General features: G+C 33.8%; 1 protein-coding gene across 4 annotated transcripts in view; it reads right to left on the reverse strand.

Moving 5' to 3' along the window:
- The window catches only part of LOC120767254, a 174463-nt gene that overhangs the window by 31321 nt on the left and 125801 nt on the right, over nt 1-17341 (reverse strand). For 3 of the 4 annotated variants that reach the window (XM_040093119.1, XM_040093118.1, XM_040093116.1), the window contains exons 3-4: nt 11826-12041; nt 889-946 (exon numbers count right to left, since the gene is read on the reverse strand). The gene's annotated coding sequence lies outside the window, so the exon portion shown is untranslated. The remainder of the gene's footprint in view (nt 1-888; nt 947-11825; nt 12042-17341) is intronic. The other variant, XM_040093117.1, reaches the window with a different exon arrangement.

The raw sequence follows: 17341 nt of genomic DNA on the forward strand, positions 1-17341 counted from the left end.
GAATAAAACTAGAACTACGCGCTTTCAGCGCCAACTAGCGAAAATACCGCAGGACTTTATTGACAACCCATTATATTTTCTACAGAGATGAATACTCCTTTAAAAACTTTAGATATTTAAGGTCTCCCAGCTCGCTCTTTATATGTTTCTCTAAGAGTTTAGTTAATATGAGTATTAAAATATACTTGGCAAAGCGTAATAATAATATAACTTACATATCGTCAGCTGAAATACAAAACAACGTACCATCAAAAATAGAAATTAAGTTTTTTTACATCGTAAAATTTCAAGCTACCGCTATCAGATATAACCAATAAATTGGGTAATCGAAAAAGTCTTTTCGTATTTTGTCAATAGATGTCGTATATCTCCAGTGCTGTGACACAATGTGATTGGTCATACCATATAGTCTAAGAAAGGTAAAAATTTAAGCTTCATTTACCAAAAAAAAAAATTTTAGTTCGGAGAAGTTGAAAAAAAGTTACAGCTGTTCAAAAATGAGTGAAATTAATGAAGAAATTCGCACTATTTTAAAATTTTTGTATAAAAAAGGGAAGAATTCCACGCACGCCACCACTGAAATTTGTGAAGTTTACGGAGACGATGCTGTATTAGATCGTGTAGCACAACAATGGTTCGCTCGCTTCCGTTCTGGAAATTTCGGAATTTCGATTTATACTGAAGGAATTATGTCTCTAGCGGAAAAATGGCAAATAGTGGTTGACCAAAATGGTACATATTTGTTTATTTATTTAATATTATATATATTAAAAACAAAAATAAGTTTAAATCTGGTTGGAAATACGAAAACACTTTTTCAACTACCCAGTATACCCTTCGTAAGTAATATTACGTTATTTTGATATAAATACTTTTTTAATTACTTACAGCTTTCAGCTTCAATTCTTTGCTGCTCTAAGTCATGTTGACTTATTAGATTTTCAATCTGCGAATAAAATGAGATAGCAGAAATTAATCAATTGAAAACCTTCAGGTAAAGCATTACATAATTTAAATAGGAAGAGTGTTAAGTGAAAATAACAAAACCATAAGCCATTCCTTTTGTTTTTGATTAATCATTAAAACCATCAAAAATAAAAAAAAAAAACTTTGATTTGGCTTTCAAAGGTCTGACCGCACATCCATTTCAAACGGATTTCAACTCATTTTTAATCTCAAACTTTCCTTCACCTCCTACCACTAACTTCGCAACCACCACGACAGTTTCATCACTAACTTTCACAACTAAGTAGCAACCAACTAAAACCCAATTGACAACAACCTTGAGCTAATAAGAATATTGAGAGTGAAAATGGAATAATAAGTTCGGTGGAGCAAATCAAACTCATCACTGCATAAACAGGATTTGTACAGTTTCATATTTTTCAATAAAACTCAAATTGTTTTTGCTACTAACGAACACTCTTTTTCTGAACTGAATTGATATTTTCCAACGTTGCCTTCGCCACGTTTCAGCAACCAGCTCAGCTGTGTGCTGATGGAAAAAAAATAACGTTGGCTTGTTTTGACGTGATTTCATGTCTGTGATTGACGGGTAAATGGAAAATGGTCAGTTGGAGCAGTGGGGGGTGGGAGGAGTATCGCCAATCTAACCGCCTTCAATTTTGTGTTAGTATTCGTAGAATAGAATATAATAGTGGAAGTGCGATGCTGTGGTTGTGGCAAGTTTGGTTGGACATGTTGTTTGTTTTCATGCCGCAAATCGATCACTAAATTATTTTCGCTCTTCGATGTAACAACAACAAGAGCTAGAAATATTTTTGATGTAAAATTACTAAAATAAACTAGTTTTTGTAGTGGAAGACCGCAGTAGTGACAGCTAAACTGATTTGAATAGTCGACAACAGCTTGTTGAGGGTGAAAATACAGTGTTGGTGGCGGCAGTCTGCTGGGTTGTTTTTGTGTGTTGTGAAAGTAGAAATAGTGATCAATTTAGAGCAATATTTTGCTAAACTGATAAAAATTGCTTCAGTATAATAAAAAATACTAAATTTTTTTACAAGAAAACTGGAGAAAAACACGTTTTAAGATAGACTGATAGCTGATTGAACTGAGCGGTTATATTTTAGAGCACAGTAGCTCAAAAACTATTTAAAATTTTTGTGCGGTTTTTCAATATGATAACGATACTACCGAAAAATGCAAAAAAAAAATTGATTTTCAAAATTTACCTCTCTTCTTTTTTATTCACAAAAATTTGGAATTTTTTCAAAGTGAACTTATCTTAAATGTTTGAAAATATTCTATTCTATATCAAATTATCCATAAAAGAAGATTAAAATAAAATAAAATTGTCGCTAACAATTTCATTTCGGTCAAACTTCTACGACTCACTCAACTGTGCAATATGTAGCTTCACGCTTTATGAAAAATTTCCCCAACTTTAAAAGAAGAAAGCAAGCGAAAACGTTAAGAATCGAAATTAAAATTGTAGTATGCAATTTTAAGCCGCTCTCATTTCTTTTGTTTCAGCTGTTATGTCACCGAAGGCGAGAATATGCTAAAGTGCTTAATGCCATAAGCTCAAGAACCACAAACGGCGTTTTCGTGGAATATCACTTACAAAAGTTTCAGCAGCGCAAAATGCAGTTCAATGTATACTCGTAATCACAGTGGAACAGAGAATTGCGAACAAGAAGAAAGCACTAAAAGAGACCAAAACATTTGCATATGTAATATAATTTATACTATGTAGTAGTACTACAGTGTACGAGAATTAGTTGTGGGATTATGTAAAGCTGGTCAATATTTCCAGTCAATAGTCAAAATATAAAAAGTGTCTCAAAAGCACTGAAATCGTATGGTTTATTTAGCGACTGACTTTAGAGAAATGGAAAATGTTACACGCTGAGTATGTATAGTTATGCGAATATTATAATTATACAGGTTCTGAAACTAGTTCTTTCAAAAATAGTCAAAAGTAGTTTTAGAGACTTTTAAAAAACCTTTTAAATATCGTCCTGTACCAGTATATATCATCACCTAAAATGCAAAATAACATAACATCACTTTTCATAAGTTTACAGGTGAAGGAAAACAATCTAATAGAGACCACTCATATTGAAACAAAATTTGAGTTTTGGTTGTAAATGATAACCAATGTATTGGTTATACATACATATATGTAAGATGATGTAGTGAATCGTAAGCACTAAAAGACCCAATTTCGATTTTTTTTTTGATGATACGTCTTTGTGCATTTTAGTTGACCATATGTACTTTAACCATGAATGTGTTCTAAAGATCAATCTACCCGTATGAGAAGTTCTGATATCGATTTAGAGCAGTGTTTCAAAAATATCCTTCAAAAGTGCTTTCTTTGTGGCATACAAGGTATAAAAGATCTTTATCTTTTTAACTGGCCAGTTTGTACAGCAGCAATACGCTATAGTGGTCCAGTGTGAACAATTTGCTCAGATATTGTAGTGCTGACTGTTTTGCCAACTAAAAAATTTAAAAAAGTTTTCTATAAGAGAACTTGATTTAGATGCGTGCGTTTATATGTCATCTACGTGCTAAAATGCTTTTTGAAGAGAAAAGGAAATGTACAAAATTTCAGATCGATATCTCAAAAACTGAGGTGCTAGTTCATCAAGCTGATCATTTATACTACACATACTTTTCTTAGTGTCCATCTCTTCATATTGTTGTTACAAACTTCATGGCAAACTTGAAAACCCGTGGCCATGAAATTAAAAAAGGTTTGAGTCAATATTTGAGCTTCAAATAGCCTTGATGTATATTTATGTTTATAATCTTGTATGAAGTATATAATCTTCCATGTGGAGTTTTGGACTCGTGGGCCTCTAACCTACCGCCAGGCATCTCATTAGCACTGGATTGTTTCATTTACCCATTCACCATTACCATCATAATAAGATGATTGAGGAAATACATCTTCGATAGAAATCGCCTGCTTGCAATGTCATGACTCAAAACCAGCTTGAAATCATGCCATTGTAGCAGCGATCCCCAATGCCTGCAAAGAATGCAGCTAAGAGGAATTTTTGCGGATCCCAAAGGCTACGAAGAATACCGATAAACTTTAACACTAACTTCTAAAAATCCACCCAAAACCAATTATGAAACGCGATAAGTGATTATAGTGTTCGATAAAAGTATTCCGAAAAAATTTACTGCCAAGTTTCTAAGGCAAGACATTCGACAGAAAAAGAAATTATTTTTTAATTTAAATAGAAGATTTTCCGAGAAAGAATAATAAATGAGTCGCGAAAATTTTGTTATCTTCGACGTTATTCGGCACATTTGTTACCTTCTCAGCTTCGAAATAGTTAGCAAGTAGTAATATGCAAGTATGTATATTTATATTCTACTATTTTAAGCATGTTCTGTCGTCAATAGTTTACATAGCGATTTGCATATAAATCCACTTCATTAAAACAAAGTTACTCTCACAATTTCTATTGTCTACAATTCCCTAGTCGACTGGAAATGCAGTTCATTTTGTTCAATGATATTCTGTGCGATATTCCATATAAACTAATCTTCGTTTTTATGTACTTACATCCAATTTTACTCTCCTCTAAGACGTTATGCTGTGTTCCATTAGCCAATTAAAATGCAATTTGTGCAAATTATTCAATTAAGTGGCATTATGGGAGTCAAGAATAAGCAAGCATAAAGACAAAGTTGGTAAATACAATCTGTTTATCCTAGCAAAGCTGTACTACAGCACTTGTAACTGTGTCTACGAACAGGGATTACAATGCAAAAGAGGAGAGAATTTATGTAGATTGTCAAGGAAAGTGAAATAGTGTCTTCAACTTGAGCGAACTATGAAGGAAAGGTGGATTTGTCAGCACGGCTAATTGGTGTTATAATTTCGCAACAATTCACTGTTATCGTAGTCACTATCTATACAATATTTTTTTGCAGTGTAGTTGCAACCACATATTTTAGGGCAAACTTTTATTAGCATTGTGATGTCAGTAGTCGAGCGGAAGTAGACACTTGGCCGTAGATAGGTGTATAAATAGTTGAAGGCAAGGATAAATGTTTTAAGCAAGAAATATAAATATATATGACGGAAAGTTGAATGCCTAGTGACCATGTCAAAGATGCTAACATGCAAGTTAAAAGGTACAGCTTTTTTTAAACGGACTATACACTTACAGAATACATATGCACAAATACCTTGAATAGCCTGCCTGTACGTGACTGCATGTGTCTAAGTGGCCAAGTCTGTATTTCATTCTCTTTTTTCTACCTTATTGTCTAGGCCTATGAGCTGCGAACCATGGCAATGGCACTGAAAAACTGCGCTGCACACGGTATAAATATGCCTAAGGACACTTAAGTCGGAGGCTGGCATTTCATGTACGTGTACATACATATATGCTTGTGACAAAAGGAAACAAAGGTTAAATATATTTAGCTAAATGCAGCGCTACTTGCTGCAGCTTTTAGCGTATTTTGTCACCGTATTTTCGCAGAGCGTATTTGTCGAGGTTAAATATTTTAGCTATGTAACTGAGAGAGATTAAGTCCACGGCAATTTAAGCTCATTTATGACGCTTGTATTGGCAGTTTTAAAATGTTTGTGTAAAATCTCGCTGAATTTTTATAGTGAACATTAAGAGCCTGCAATTTATATTCCTTGAGTATACAAGTATACTTTTGATATTTCATAGGTTCCAGCTTCAACCAAGTTAAAAGTTGGAATTATGGGAAAACTGAATGGCCCATTTGTATATTTGTATTTGTAGTATTTGTAAGTCTGTATATATTATTCCTGGAACTATATAATAAACTCTTAGTTCTAGACTTGTCATACTGTGGCCATATCTGTTCGTTATCTTGCAGTTGGTTACTGACTTATAGATGTTCTGAGCTATTTATTCAAAATGCATAATAAGCTCTCTTTTGATCGTTCTCAGCAGGCATGGTAATTCCGCCTCGGATTCATCTAAAGAAGCTGCAAGTTTGGTCAACTCGTCTGCCTTTTCGTTGCAAAAAATGTTGTGTAACCAATAACGCGAATCATGGAGAAGCAGTGTTAGCATGCCGGTTAGCTCAAAGTTTTCTCGGAATTTTTGCGATTTTGGAATTAATCTGTAGCACCAAAAAGGCCAACAACATTACCTGGCTCTCCGTACTTTTTGTATCCTCGTACATATAGTTATTCAATATAAATCTACAGGCTTTTTTTATATCAAGTCTTCCTCTTTTGAGATACTGGTTGATATTGGTAGCACATAAAGAGAGAGAGTAGTCAGGATCAAATTTTCGTATTTCTAATCAAACTTCAACATATTTTTTTTTAATATTTGTAATGAACTTTAATGAACCAAATATATATCATTTTGTTAGGCCATTTCTCCGCTAGAGACATTATTTCATCAGTGTAGAACTTTTAACACTTGAAGCCAACTTTTTTCCACTAAGAGATGATTCTTTTCCAAACCAAACACTCAGCATAGCCTTTCAAGGCTTCAATCCTGGCTTTCCGACCATTTGTTGAGCTTCACCACGCTTGGACCATGATCTTTTTCGCACATTATTGGCGTATTTGATCCACTTTTCGTCTCCTGTTACCATTCGCTTTAGAAATGGTTCGATTTCATTTCGTTTCTGCAAAGAACCGCAGATGTTAATTTGGTCCATTTAGTTTTTCTCAGACAATACATGTGGGAGCCAAACATCGAGCTTCCTTTTGTAGCCAATATTATTGGTTTGACAAATTACGAAAATACTTTTTCGATTAGCCAATATCATATGCAAAACAAACAATCGTTTGGCTTTTGAAATTCACAAGTAGTTGAGTAGAATCTTAGTGAAACGGTGCCATCTCCTTCGAGAGCAGCAACAAAAAGTCAAAATTTCACTAGCTCACATTCATTTTGAGACAGTGAGCAAGAAACGCTGATTTTGGGTTCTTAAACCGAACTGATGGTAAATTATCCAGACACGTGGTATTTTTTATTTTGTTGCCAAGGAGTGTAGAATGTCAAACTACCACCATTTACTAAAATAACATAAATGACTGTACGTGATGAAAAATTTTTTAACTCAAATTTGTAATCAGGACACCTTAAATACCCCACAGATCTCTTAGCACATCAGTCGCAAAATTTTCCTTCAAATTTGTTGAGTAGTGCTATATTCGAACTGTTATTTATTTAACAGTGTCATTTTACCAGCTCAATTTCGAAAAAAATATATCATTTTGCAAAAATTTTGAACACGTGACTTAATGTAAGTGAAAGCAATTGGTAAGAAAACTTGCTGCTCAACAAATGTCTCCCCATGAACATAACCTCACATACGCTAAGGTAAATAAATTCTTATAATCTCGAATTTTGCTATATCCACAGTTGTTGCACGTCTACAATTGCTTGTGCCTAAATACTCATGCGCAAGGCGAGCGCCTGTAAGCGTGTTTGCAAATTTACTTTTGTTCGGCGAAGGTCGCACTTGAAATTGCTGGTATTTACGTATAGTAGTCTCTCTCAACTAAGCTGCATAAGTGTAAGTAAACAAGATGTGTGCATATGTATGAGCCGCTATAGCTGCATTCGCATGTGTGTGTGTGTCTGTGTGTGTTAGTGTAAGTTTACGATTGTAAAAAACACTCATATGTAAGCTTGCAGCTCTAGGTATGTGTGAGTTATTTACGAATACCGTTAGCCAAAACAGCGCAGAGGCAGCGCAGCCTCGCCAGCCAGCAACAGATTCTACTTGCAACACTCTCGCAGCTGTAATCGTACACCCTTGACACTTGGCAATAAATTCTTTGCCTGCGATTTTTCATCGCTTTGTTTTCAAGTATTTTTTGCTTTTCTTTGTATTCCCCACTTTTTCGCTTTCATTTCGCCCACTGCAGCAACAACACGGCGTAATAAATATATATTTTTTACGCTAAACGACTGAGTGCACGAGCATGAGCGGAAACAATTTTTGCCGTTTCCCATTCCACTCATCTACACTGCCACAAGCAAGCAACAAGCAACAACAAAAATATTAAATTTGTTTTGCTTTACATTTTTTCGGTGGCGCGCAAGGCTTTTCATTATATTTTGTTACTTCTCGACGCGCAGTTTTTGCTTCCCCATTTGGGTTTCAGCGTGTGGTCTGCCAGTTGGCAGCATCGCGCAGCGTTCGGCTTGGCTGCGCCCACGTTGCGCTGTAACAAATTGCACGCTTAGATTTCTAGCATTTAATGTGAGCGAGATTGAATTGAATTTTCACATTGAAAAATCTTTCATTTCATGGCGCTGTTGCCAGATTTGATTGAATGGAAATATTTCAAGCATATTTTTTGCTTAGATAATTCGCTGTAATGAGGTTGCCATGGCGTATGTGGAACGAATATTTTAGGGTTGCTATTGGAAATGATTTGAGAGTATGATATAAATTTAAAGAAAAAATAAATAAATAAAATAAAAATAAAATAAAAATATGGAATAAATTAGAAAATTTAAATAATAACTGTTTTTATGATTTTAAGTACAGGGTTATTAGGGTCTTTGGAAATGCGGTTAGGGGAAATATATCGTCACTTAAAATGAAAAATAACGTAAAATCACGTTTCATAAGTTTATTGAAACAAAATTTGTGTTTTGGTTATAAAATGGTTATATATCGGTTATACATTGGTTATATCTGACAGAGAAAGCTTGAATTTAACGATATTACATATATAATATAATGAAGTGAGTCGTAAACCATAAAAAACTCAATTTCCATTTTTTTTGCTGATAAGTTGTTTTGCATTTCTGGTGACGATATATTTCTTTTTGTACTAAATGAAAAAAAAAAGTTCTATAAAAATCTTTGAAACCACATTTTTTCGACCTACAATTGAATATAACCCCATTCAGCGTTTACTCCAAAATAAGCTGTTCAGCAATTTCTAAAAATTTCTATTAAACTGCAATAAACACTGCACCAAAACATTAATATTATGTTATCGAGAAACGTGCAAATTAAGAGTATTGAGTTCACTGACATATTAACTGTTATATTTAAATAATATGAAACCGGCAGCATGCTCATGTGCTTTCGTTACTTCTACTATTTACATAAAAATGTATGCTTGTTACAAAAGTTTTGAATTCAATATCACCACTAAGCAATGTTATCTAATGCTAAAATGGTTTCCCCCCAACAGCGACATTTCAACGCAAACGAGGGTAAGTTGCAACTAAGCTGGGCTTAGCTACATTTAAAAAGTTGTTAAAAAGTTGCTGTATGCACACGTTAAGGCACGTGATTAAGAGGGGGCAGCTGGCAGCGGATGGCACACTAATACATATGATTAGAAAAGCAAATATGAAAGTCTTTGTGAACTACAGATACTGGGTGAAAATAAAAAATCTTGCTGCAGGAAGTGAGAAAGACCATGAAATTGCCATATTAGATTTTTAATTTCTAAAACATAATTAGTTCTTGTTTGATATTCTACAAACATGTTGAAAGTACTAACGCATAAGAGCTCTTAAAAATTATAAAGAAATTTTTTTATGAAAACTAAAGTTATAAGAAAATCAAGAAAAAACGTCAACTTCGGTAGTAATGAAGCTTCAGCTATAATATTCTCTACAAATAAAAAAGTCTCCACACAAGAATATTACTTTGGATCAGACAATTTGTATGATAACTAGGTTTGATGCTAAGAACATTGTCTTATAAAATAATTAGTCCCAAACACCATGAAGATATATTGTCTATAAAAAAATTTTCCTTAGAGGGATTTAATTTTAATGGTTGAGTTTGTATGACAGCTGGCAGCTATAAGATATAGCGATGCGATCTGAATAATATATTTGGAGATTATAGCGTTGCCTTAAAAAATTATTCATTCCGAATTTCGTGAAGAAATCTTTTCAAATAAAAAAGTTTTGTATACAAAAGCTTGATTTCGATTGATCAGTTAGTATGGCAGCTCTATGTTACAGTTGACCGATTCGAACTAATTCTTCAGATATTACAGCATTGCTTTGAAAAATAATCCGTGCAGAATTTCGTGAAGATATCTTTTCAAATAAAAAAGTTTTTCATACAATAACTTGATTTTGATTGTTCAGTTTGTATGGCAGCTACGTGCTTTAGTGGTCCGATATCCACTATTCCGATAAATGAGTTTTTAGTTGCTGAGGAAAGTACCAGTGCAAATTTTCAGCTTCATATCTCAAAAACTGAAAGACTTGTTGGCGTATATAGGCTGACCAACATAGCCAAATCAACTCAGTTCCGGCTGGTTGTTACAAGTTTCGTGGCAAACTAAAGATATACTATACAGGGTATTTTATATCCGACATTTTATCATACATGTGTCCCGAATTTTGCAAAATTTCCTATCTAAAATTAACCAAATTATTCTGCATGACCTTGAGATGCTAGCTGTCCCACTAATTCCCATCAATTATTTGCTGAATACTAAGCGCTTTCTATGTATTATCAATTATTAGCTTTCTATTTTAAAACAGCTCTTTACTATCACTGTTCATTTCAATTTCCAACAATTTCCACCAATTAAATTGAGTTCACCCCGAACTGCATTTAATTGACACCGCAACAATTCTCAACAGATGACAGAGTTTTCCATTACACCTGCACGTTTTGCATTACTCAATTATAGGGAATTTAATTAGTTGGCTTTTTTCGGAAAGCAACTAGAGCTCGACCATCGTACTATGAGCGAGCAACTATTTTCACTTTCAATATTTTCATTCTTACTCGCAAACTACAATAATAAAATATTTTCAATGCCAACGCGAGCTTTGTAATCCGGCGCACAGTTTGCATACTCACTTTCGCTCCCCCTCGCAATAGTGTGTGGCAGCCTTACTGGCGCTACAGTAATCTACTGCCCGACCATTGCTGCCAGTTTTAATTTGCATTTATATCTTCGGCTTTGCCTAGTTGACATTGTTAGACGGCGTAGTCAATTTGAATAATGCGGCATGAATGCCGGGCATTTCTTCTTGCTTGCGCCAATGCCATTTGTTGATTTGTAATTTTAGTTGAATTGCTGGGACGCAAAAATGTATACAAAACGAATGATAGTTTTTCATTACATTCTGTTGCTATCATTAAGTTATGCTTTGTTAAAAGGCAAAAGGCATTTGAGGTTAGCATGAGATGTGAACTCGAGAAGCAATTACCTTTGCCTGTGAATAGATAAAAGACACAAATGGATTAAATAAAATGTAGCCAAGTTGTTGCTTCAGTTGAGTTAAAATTTCATTACAATGTAAGGTATGTTTCTTCTTCTTCTTTATTTTGAGTAGGCACCGCCTACGCGGTTATCGGTGAGTTGTTTTTAGTAATTTTAATTCAATGACAAAATATTTGTTACAAATGTCGCTCATACGCAAGGGTGTACTCAATGCTTGTATCATTTTACTGTGAGTTTTTGTCAACGTATCATCACAAAAATCGAAATGTTCAGCTTCCGCAGTCAAATATAACCAATATATAACCAACATATAACCAATATATAACCACGATATAACCAATATATAACCATTTTATAACCAAAACTAAAATTTTGCTTCAATATGAGTGGTTTCTTTTATATGGTTTTTCCTTCGTTTGTAAACTTATGAAAAGTGATGTTACGTTATTTTGCACTTTAGGTTACGATATAAATCTTTATAACTTGGTTTTAAATACAATTCATTGCTAGCATTTCATAAATATAAAAAATTTTAAGTAGTTATTATTTTTTACAACAAAAATAATCGAAATAATCGAAGATCAAAATCAAACATTGTACAGGTATGACAACTGGCTGCAATATTTTGCCTATTCAAATAAACTATACTTGATTGACTACTCACCTCGTTGAATAGATTTCATACTTTCATATTTGCTTGAAATTTATCCAAATTTTCATATTTTTCTTTGCATATGTTGATATTGTAATATTGCTGCTTGTTTTTAATTGGTTTCGAAATCGTCTCCTCATTGGTCAGAAAGCTGGTTTTATATTATTTAAATGCTGTACTGCACTGTTCACTTATACAGTCTTTATATCGCGTTTGAGTTGATAAAATCTGTAAAAAATATAGAATTTTCATATTAAATAAATTTTAATATTTTTCTATGAGAAAGCAGATTTGCATGTAATATTTAAAATTATTTGAGAGAAATAATCTTCAAATGGTATTTATGGCATCTTTTTGTCTTTTAAAAATAAAGAAATGTTTGGAAATAAAAGAAAAAATATCTTCTGTTCATTTTGGTGTAGTATGCAACCATATGAGCTCTACATATTTTACAATTGTACACATGTTTAAGCAGAACTACCTCCGTTGAACCGCAAAACGTAAAAATAGTAGCTTTTAATGTGCTTTTAATGACTATCAACAGGAGCAAAGAGGAAATTGTGTTCATAACTACCATTCTGCTAAAACTAAAATGTTCATGATACATTATAATATCTAGGAACTCAAAAATAATTGAGAAAATTCCTAGTTTTATTATATCTCTTCAAGCAATGCATAGTATCTATCTTAAATATGAAAGTACTTCATACTTAACACAGTTCTACATTAACTAATACACATGCATTCCCTATTAACATATACTTTTACATATGCATTCTCTCAAATCGCCTAATTTTCCTTACATTTTCACTAAATTTCACCATTAATTATTTCCATCCAGCCTATTTTATGCCCAATTGTCACATCAACACTCTCACGCCTCTTTAATTGCACATTTATTTGTTTGTGGTTTTTGTTGCTACTAAATATATCCGAGCATGTACACGTGCCAGTGGACAACCATAATTAATATCGTGGATAGAAATGTGTTTTCATGCTTGTCAGAAACAATTAAAGCTTTCGGTGACAAGAAAACATGAATTCCTCTGTTTTGTGTGTGAAAGATTGTGGAATATTTGTCTACTTTGGCATTCCAAGAAAATATGTACATGGTATTATTAACCTATATATGAACATGTGTACAAAATACTGTGAAAATACTAAAATTGTGACCAAATTTATTACAGAGCAAATTTGAAGCTAACATGCTTAGTTTTTGGGTTTTTGGCAGGTATTACAGGAAAGCTATAGCTCTTAGATGAAAAAATTAAATATGCATATAACTGAAATTAGTTTGTTTTAAATATTGGGAAAATAAGTTTAAAATATATAAATTTAATTTTTGATTAGATCTTTATACTGAGAGAAAAGTCATGGACTTATCAAAAAATGTTGTAATTTTAAAGTAAAACTAGGCGTATATTATATTCCATTGATCCTAGGAAAATCACTCAAATTAAGTTATATTTGTACGATAAAAGCCAATAACCGTTAGGTTTACTTCCATACAAAGAGTTGTTGCTGTAGAAATTTTAAATAATTTCTAACAAAATTTCGTTAATGTAATATATACTGCCACACATTTTTTGGATGCGAAATCTTTGATATTCTGCCTTTGGGAAGCAATTGTCCGATGCATCTCGCATGTGTATTTGTCGGACGGCGGGCAGGATGCAGGTCGCAATTTCTATCGAAAGCAAAAAATTCAAAGAGATTCATATTGTATTAGTTATTCATCTTCTAGTTAAACTAAAAAAAGTCTAAACAAGTAAGGAAGGGCTAAGTTCGGTTGTCACCGAACATTTTATACTCTGGCATGGTAAAGTGATAATCGAGATTTCATTATACGTCATTTACATATTTTTCAAATACCGTATTTGTGTAAAGTTTTATTCCGCTATCATCATTGGTTCCTAATGTATATACTCGTATTATACAGAGAAGGCATCAGATGGTATTCCAAATAGCGTTATATTGGAAGAAGGCGTGGTTGTGAACCGCTTTCACCCATATTTCGTACATGTCATCAGGGTGTTAAGAAAATATTATATACCGAATTTCATTGAAATCGGTCTAGTAGTTCCTGAGGTATGGTTGTTGGTCCATAAGTGGGCGAGGCCACGCCCATTTTCAATTTTGAAAAAAAGGCTGGATGCAGCTTCCTTCTGCCATTTCTTCCGTAAAATTTAGTGTTTCTGACGTTTTTTGTAAGTCGGTTAACGCACTTTTAGTGATTTTCAACATAACCTTTGTATGGGAGGTGGGCGTGGTTATTATCCGATTTCTTCCATTTTTGAACTGTGTATGGAAATGCCTGAAGAAAACGACTCTGTAGAGTTTGGTTGACATAGCTATAGTAGTTTCCGAGATATGTACAAAAAAACTTAGTAGGGGGCGGTGCCACGCCCACTTTTCCAAAACAATTGTGTCCAAATATGCCCCTCTCCAATTCGATCCTTTGCGCCAAATTTCACTTTAATATCTTTATTTATGGCTTAGTTATGACACTTTATAGGTTTTCGGTTTCCGCCATTTTGTGGGCGTAGCAGTGGGCCGATTTTGCCCATCTTCGAACTTAACCTTCTTATGGAGCCAAGGAATACGTGTACGTTACTCAAGTTACAGCTTGCTTGACTTTTCTTAGTTTTGGTTTAAATAGAAGATAATTTAATGCCAAAGATAATCAACTTTGCCCCAATTCCATACGAAGTTTTCGCTTTTTGCCCAAGCGCTCATATATCTGTTAGACGCTCGGTCACTATATCCCTTCTAGCTTCGAATATATATCGAATTCCCATTTATAACTTTGAAGACATACTCTTAGATATTTTTTAAAGAGATTTAAGGACTAAAGCCACTAAAATTTTTCTGTAAAATGGTATAGGTATAGGTTTAGGTATTGGTATAGGTATACTGGTTGCCAATAAGGTAGTTAGCAGTGCGGCTTCATTCACAGAGCTGTGGATTCACTCGAAACGCAGAGTTGTACTTAATACTTTCCCTGAACTTGCAGACAGTACGCTCAAGAATTGTCAGGGAATGTTTGGCATCTTTAACAATAGTATCAAGTTATTTTGTTACCCAACTTGTTGGGTGCCTGGTCACAGAAAATCGTTCAAGCCGATGAGCTCGCTAGAGAGGACACATTTCATCATCACTCCTCGTCGGATCTCCCTTGAACTTGACAGGCGGTGGTCAACAGCCAAAACTTATGCTGCCTCTCGACTACTTGGTCTTAGTAAGGTTAATTTCGCAGCCACTCTGTTCCAACAGAACACTGTTCAATAGGTGCAAAATTGGCATCAGACGATGCAGCTATGCCTTTAGAAAGCCCACTGTGAAACTAAAGGAACTAAAAGCCACTCACTTTATTATGTCTTCTTTGAACCACCTTCACTCCTGTTGAATTTCGACAATTCAAAAAGTTTTATTTGTGCAATCTCTGATTCATTAGCAAGAAATCCTCAAACGATATTTGCGACAATTTTTCTATTATATATAAAGCCTTGCGTTAGCATAGCAGATATTTTATAGTCTCTTCTTCTTGTACTGCTTAACAGCTTGATAATACAGAAAAAAATTAAGTAGAATTATCTACATATTTTCTTCTCAACTGACAAGCTTTTGTCAGATCGAGGTCGAAACCACTTGGTAGAGACATCTGTGGAAATTACTGAGATTGATTTAGTCATTATTATTTCGAATCACCTAATCCACATAGGGTAGGTATGCTGTCCTGTGATCCTTGAAGACATAATCAATTAGCTTAAACAAGTGAATAGCCAGAGCAAAGACCGTTTCTTCCAGTATACTGTTATGTATGACTGATATATTGAAAAAGCAGAGACAATAAAAATGCGATACAAGAACAGCACACTAAAGCAACTCCACGCTACTAATATTGTATTCCATAATACGAGTGTATGTTTACATTTGTGTGGAATAAAATTATATACTGAATTTATAGGCTAATACGGCACACACCAGATAATTTGCACATCAGAAGCGTTTGCATTATTTAACGCAAGCAAACTGAAAGAGACACGCTTGCAAAGAAATAAAAGCACAAGTCACACACACATATAAACACCACACACATACGCTAGCATACAAAGCTGCTAAGCAAATGAAGTACATTGTTGGAAAACAAACAAAATGCCCAATTTTACCAGCACAAAGCACAAACAAAAGGCACGCTTGGATACAGTTACAAATAAAGGCAAGAAACTTACACATAAACACAAAAGGAGAAACACTACAAATGAAATGAAAGCGCGAAGTAACAAAGAAATGTAACGCACAAAGGCGCGTGAAGCCTTGCTTCAAGTGATGCGCCGTGAAATTACGGCTGCCTCGGCAATAACACTCGGCAAGGTGTTGCTCGGGCGTGAACATTTGCAAGGACACATTTTTATACAAAAATTCAAAGCCCTTATTATGTAGCTGTGATTGTGGTGCAGGCAACTCAAATGTAACAAAAACAACAATATAACAAGCGAGCAAATAAATACAGCGATCGAAGTGCAGCCACGCGGGAGACTTTAAGTGTGCAATTCTGTACATGCGCTCGATTTTTATTGAAAATATACAATAATGTGAGATTAAAATTTCAGTGTCCTCGCATGTGAATATGCGGAAGAAGAAGCTTAAATATTGTATACAAAATAAAACTGTAAAAATAATGATAATAAAATATGTGTTATGCATGCTCAATAAAAACATATTTTTAGTGCTGAGTGTGTGGGGGCGTATAAGCAACATTTTGGGCACTTGTACACGGACAGTAGAAAATTGTTTAAAGGGTGCCTTTTACATAAAAATAATGCCAAGAGTGAATTTTTTTGTAAAAATGTTATAAAATATAACATATTCTCGTTGAACAATAAAAATAATCGATATTTTTTTTTTATTATATATTTTTCTAAATTTAACTATTCAAAAATATGTGTAGAAGAGAATTTTTTAAAACTCAAATTACTATCTTCGGAGAGATGGGCCGTACATCCAAAGTGGATACCAATTTCTCAAGTGCCGCTTGACCAATTTACCTGAAAACTTTAGAGAGTCTTTATAATAGACTTGTCTAGCTTCACTTCAACAGCTGCAATATTTTGATTTTTCTCATTTTTCAATTTTTTTCCCGTATTCTTGTAATGTCAGTAACTTACTAACATTAAAATTAAAGGTAAAAATAGTAATTGCCTTTTTTACGACACTTCAAAAATTACCTGAAATTCATGTCTCTATGGTAGACTAGGATACCCTCTTAAAGGCGTTTCCTCTAAAATTTCCTCTTAAAATATATATAAATCTTCCCGTAAGATTTAAAAGTAATTGATGCAGTACAGTTTTTTTTACCCAAAAATTCTTTCTAGCATGTTACACTATGTATATCCATAAAATAATTAAGCAACAACCACATCCTCTAGTGTGCCATATCGCTGCTTTGGTAATAATTTTAATAAATGTGAAATTTTTGTGAAAGCTTTATTTCACATTGGCTAATTAGAAGCGCACTTATCGAAGCC

Source organism: Bactrocera tryoni, chromosome 2 (assembly GCF_016617805.1).
Source record: "Bactrocera tryoni isolate S06 chromosome 2, CSIRO_BtryS06_freeze2, whole genome shotgun sequence".
NCBI lineage: Eukaryota > Metazoa > Arthropoda > Insecta > Diptera > Tephritidae > Bactrocera > Bactrocera tryoni.